This window comes from Pongo abelii, chromosome 3 (genome assembly GCF_028885655.2).
Source record: "Pongo abelii isolate AG06213 chromosome 3, NHGRI_mPonAbe1-v2.0_pri, whole genome shotgun sequence".
In the NCBI taxonomy this organism is placed as follows: Eukaryota; Metazoa; Chordata; class Mammalia; order Primates; family Hominidae; genus Pongo; species Pongo abelii.
In genome coordinates this window covers 191495098-191501097 of record NC_071988.2, presented here as the reverse complement: position 1 = coordinate 191501097, position 6000 = coordinate 191495098, and positions in this window count along the sequence as shown.

Here is a 6000-nt window from a genome sequence, read left to right as displayed (position 1 = left end):
GCCTCTCTCTCTCTTTCTCTCTCTCTCGCCTCTGCTTTTCTCTGTCAGCTTCCTTCTCTCCCAATACACATGGGCGTCTTCACTATGATGGAGGCATCAGAGAGTTCCAGGCTTTCATCATCCCAGTCGCAATTCTGGATTCTAGAGAAAGTGGTTCCTTCAAGTGCTTGTATATAAAATTCCAACTGAGGTCACATACCATTTGGGGACCACTTTCTGAACTAATAATGGACAGGCCTGTGTCACTTCCCCCCAACCCTGTGCAGAATGACGAACAAGGAATGAGGAGGGCTGAGCCTCTTTTGGGTAAGGGGAGAGTGGGAGTGTGGGGGCGAAGATCCCAGCCAGATCTAACAAAGAGCACCAAAGGCTTATGCAGGCCCAACTCTGATAAGGCAGTGAAGCTAGGTGTGTTCACACCTAGAAAGATCATCGCTCGGGCAGTTTGCCACTTGATTACACAATTCGCCTGTGTTTGGTCTGCCATTCTCTGGAGTTTTGGACGATTTCAGATCACTGGTGTCTGGGGCAAGCACTTCATAAGCTAAGTCCACTGTCATATATCACTGGGTATTGTGGAATTGAGTCCCTTAAAAGCTTCAAGGAGGCCAGGCCCTTTAAGCACAGCTTACTATTAATTTTTATATCTTATGTCACACCTGTGGACAGCCATTAGAACAGGGGCAGCAGATAGGTGGCATTCATCCTGCCACTCCCTGCTCCCATGCCCCTAGCAGATATAACTCATTAATCAAAGCACTCTTTCCCCCTGAGCCAGAGAGGGCCTCAGAATCATTCTCAACAAAGTTCCCCAGGCAGCCACCACACCCACTGGGAGTTGGTATGTGAGGTGAGACCTATTTGTTATCTCACAGCTATGGTGTCACAAGCCGATTAATTGATGATCTTTTTTTTTCATTACGCTATGGCCAATCAGCAGAGGAAGGACCTATATGAAATTTCCCATTGGTAAAGTTGCCCAAAGACTTCAAAGATTGAAAAAGCAGCATGGCCCTTTAGGGGCTGTGGCAGGGGCCGAGCATTGTGGGAAAAGCCTCTCTGATTAAGACATTGTGTGAAACATGCACTAAGATGCAGGTAAAACAGTGTTATTCAAGGTCATCAGATCCAGTAGATAGCCAGATATTTTCCAACAGATTGTATACACATGCTTCCTCCGGATTTCCTTACTTAAAGATGAATAAACTGAAACAACAATACAGGGACCATGATAGTTCAGAAAAGAATAAAGAGCATGGCCCTGAAGATGCAGAGCAAGTGCATATTTTGGAAGATGATTTACAGTAGAAAAACATGGAAGTCAACCTTTGAAAGCAACCTTTTTGTGATCTCAAACAATTACAAGAAAATACTAACATTGCAAAATTATACAGAAGATATGAAAAATAAAGATGCAGGTTGACGTATAAATGGAGTTGGATAAAAAGGATGAAACAAAAGTAAAACATAACCAAAATACTTTGAAGGCACTGTACAGCAGAACAGATAGTGTCGAAAAATACATTTGCATGTAAAAGACAAATTAAGAATCTTTGTAAATACACAAAGTCATGCAGACACAGGTGATTTGAACCAAACAATTAACAAGCTTCAGCTAATAGATCTATATGTATGAACCTGCAGTGAGTTTAGATAGCTTTATAAATGAGTTCTATCAAATATTTAAGGACTAGGTCATCTTTATTACATATACACTGTTTTAGAGAATAGAAAAAAAGAGAAAATTTTCCAATTCATTTTATGAGACTATAAATATTCTTGATCTCAAAACCAGACAAAAATAGCAAAATAAAAGAAAATTATAGGCCAATTTTACTAATAAACATAGACTTCATAATGCTAAATAAAATGTTAGTACATCAAATTCTGCAAAACAATATTGTAAAAGAGTAATATATCAAGACCAATTGATGTAAGGATGTTTTAACACTAGGCAATGTAATGTAATTCAATGCATTAACAGATTAAAGAAGATAAACCTTGGTGAAACAGAAAACTCACAGATAAAATTTGTCATTCATTCATTCATAATTTATGAAGAGAAACTTCTTAAACTAAGACTAGAATAGAATTTCCTTAAAATGATGAAGAGTATCAATCAAAAATCTCTCATGCATGATAGTTAATGTCAAAATCGTGACTTTTCCCTTTAAAAAATCAGATGCAGCCAGGAGTGGTGGCTCACACCTGTAATCCCAGCACTTTGGAAAGCCAAGGCGAGCAGATTGCTTCAGCCCAGGAGTTCAAGACCAGCCTGGGCAACCATCTCTACAAAAAATACAATACAGGCACTTGGTGGTGTGTGCCTGTAGTCCCAGCTACCCCTGAGGCTGAGGTGGGGAGATCACCTAAGCCCAGGAGGTTGAGGTTGCCATCAGCCATGACTGTACCACTGCACTCCAGTATGGGTGACAGAGCAAAACGCTGTCTCAAAAAAAAAAAAAAATCAGATTCAAAAATGCTAACTATCAGCACATCCATTTGACATTGCATTGGAGATCTTAGCTGCACCGTAAGACAAGGAAAAACAGAAGGGATAAGGACTAGAAAGGAAGAAGCAAAACTGTCATTATTCACATGTTATGTATAAAGTTTTGGTGCCGCAAAAGGAATAGCACTCGAATCTAAAATTTTCTTTTTAATTCTCAGCAAGGCAAGTTACTTCTATAGAAGGGTGCACCCTTACAGATGGAGCAATGGTGAGCGCACACTTGGACAAGGGAGGGGAAGAGGTTCTTATCCATGATGCACGTGGCCCCTGCTACTGTGTGGTTCCCCTATTGGCTAGGGTTAGACCGCACAGGCTAAACTAATTCTGACTGGCTAATTTAAAGAGAATGATGGGGTGAGTGCTTCGGCAGGAGTCAGGGCAGAGCAGGTAGCAGATAATCTGAATAAGTTAGGGTGGAGCAGGTGATTGGAATGAGTTAGGCTGTAGCAGGTGATTGGAATGAGTCAGGATGGAGTAGGTAATTGAAAAAGGATGCTTTATGAAGAAGTTTAAAAGTAGAAGGCAAAGAATTGAACATACTGACATATTCTTTGAAAAGAAATTTAGAACTCATATCTAACACACAGATAATATTAATTTCGACATAGAAAATGCAAAATAATCTGTGGGAAAATTATACAGATTTATTAAACACTTCATATGTTATATATTGGTGTATGCATGTTTGCCCCATACACACACATTTAGTGAAGAATATTCAATGCCGGCCCTGTGCCAGGTCCTGTGACACATGCTGGGTATAGAGTGGGGAATAGAAGAGATAAGACCCTGCCTTCACGGTTTACAATCTAGGAAAGGAGACAGGCAGTGAAACAAGAAGATAATAATACAGTGAGATAAGCGTTATCACAGGAACAGAGGGAGAACTTGAGATTGTGGCAGAAGCCTCTAATCCTGGGCAGAGAGAGGCAGGGGGTCAAATAAATCTTCCCCCAAAAATTAAAATATGAGCTGAGGTTTGAAAACTGAAAAGCAGCTAGGCAGAGAGCCTGAGGAGGAGTGTTCCAGCCGCGAGAGTGCCACTGGGAGGTTCGAGACAGAGGGCATGGCTCAGAAGGTCTGTAGAGGCCCGTGGGGATGTGGGGAGGCAGGGAGACTGTGAGGCCCCAGTGGAGAGAGCAGAGGTGGGAGCAGTGGGGTGAAGGGCCTTGAAAGCCACAGCTAAGCGGGTTGAGGTGGCTCGTGCTTGTAATCCCAGCACTTTGGGAGGCCGGGGTGGGCGGATAACCTTAGGTCAGGAGTTCGAGACCAGGCTGGCCAACATGATAAAACCCCGTCTCTGCTAAAAATACAAAAATTAGCCAGGTGTGGTGGTGGGCTTCTGTAATCCCAGCTACTCGGGAGGCTAAGGCAGGAGAATCACTTGAACTCGGGAGGCGGAGGTTGCAGTGAGCTGAGATCGCTCCATTGCACTCCAGCCTGGGTGATAGAGTGATACTCTGTCTCAAAAAAAAAAAAAAGACATGGCAAATAGTCAAATAGTCTGAATTTTATCCTATGGATAAGGGGAAGCCATTCAAGGCATTTAAACAGTTTGCATTTTAGGAAAATTACTCTGGGCTGGGTGGGTGGCTCATGCCTGTAATCCTAGCACTTTGGGAGGTCAAAGCAGGAGGATCCCTTGAGTTCAGGAGTTTGAGACCAGTCTGGGCAACAGAGTGAGAACTTATCCCTACAAAAAAACTGAAAAAAAAAAAAAAATTAGCTTGTCGTGGTGGCATGCACCTGTAGTCCCAGCTACTTGGGAGGCTGAGGTGGGAGGATCAGTTAAACCCAGCAGGTCAATGCTGCAATAAGCCATGATCACACCACTGCACTCCAGCCTGGGCGAGAGAGCAACACTCTGTCTCAAAAAACAAACAAGCCAAAAACTCCTCTGTCTGCGGTACGCCAAATGAATGTGGACAGCATATGCCGGACTGGAGCTCAGGAGACTGGCTGCTGGGAAAGTACACTAATCTAGGCACAAGGTGAGGTGACATATATGAGGGTAGAGCTCGTAGGAATTGATGGGTTTGAGAAGTATTCCCAAGATAGGCTCACAGCAGGTGGAGATGGGTATTCCAAAGATAGGGTCACAGCAGGTGGAGATGGCATGGGTGCAATGACATTCAAGCCTTAGGGTATGCCAAAGACTGGAAGAAAATGCACCAGAGTGTTAAAATTATCTCTCAGTTGTAAAATTATGAAGGATTTTTGTTTTCTTCTTTATATATTTTTTCTTCTTAACTTTTCCTATAAGGTATTTAGGACATTCATGATCAAGAAAAGGTTACAAATAACCATTTTCTTGTTCCTTTTATTTTTATTATTATTATTATTTTTGAGACAGAGTCTCGCTCTGTCGCCCAGGCTGGAGTGCAGTGGCGTGATCTCAGCTCACTGCAAACTCTGCCTCCCAGGTTCAAGCGATTCTCCTGCCTCAGCCTCCTGACTAGCTGGGACTACAGGCGCCCGCCACCATGCCCGGCTAGTTTTTTGTATTTTTAGTAGAGATGAGGTTTCACTCTGTTAGCCAGGACGGTCTTGATCTCCTGACCTCATGATCCGCCTTCCGCAGCCTCTTGTTCCTAATGTCTATTGCATAGGACTTAATGCTCTTCTAGGAAAATGATTGTAACCCATGCTAATAGAATAATGGGTCAGCCATGTGCTATTCTCCCATGTGAAATATTGTGCTTTTTGTTGTGGTTTCTGATGATAACTTGTAATCAAGGGACTGGATGTTTTAGAAACTAGCAAGTAATATGGAAAAGTAGGAAAAGCCCAGACTTTGTAGAAACAGGGAACTCTACTGCTTACCAGTTTAGCAGTCTTGGGAAAGTCACATAACCTCTCTGGAAGTACCACCTATCACACTTTCATTGTCAAGTGTAATAGTGTATGTGAAAGCACTTGTCAAACACTATACCAATGTTTGTAACTATGTAGCATTGACTACAGGATAAAGAGTGAACTCCTCTCCTGGCTCTTAGAGCTTTCAAACACTTACCTGAAATTAACCCTCCAATTCTATCTTGTTACACTTCACTCTTCTGTTGAATATTCCTTATAACTGTACTTTATTTTCTCAACCCCTTGTACATTTGATTGTTTGCAAAGACTGCGGCAGCAGTGCACATATTCTCAAGATGATGCTGTATAGTGTAGGTGATCATATGTCCTGGTTTGCCTGTTGCACTGGCATCTCATGCATTTTATATTTATCCTAGATAACTGTGCCCTTTTGTGTTCAGCATTAGGAACTTCAGATCTACTTGGTCGGATAAACGCTGGTGGATTTGATTTCAATTCCACAGCACTCAGACCTTGGACAAATGATCGATCTCTCTATGAACTTCAGTTTGCTCATCAGTAAAGTGGAGATAATAATATCTGCCCTGTGATTATTAGAAATCATGTTCAATAAGTGACTGGCACATAGTAGGTATTCAAGAAATCGGTAGCATTATTCCAGAAGTGCTGTT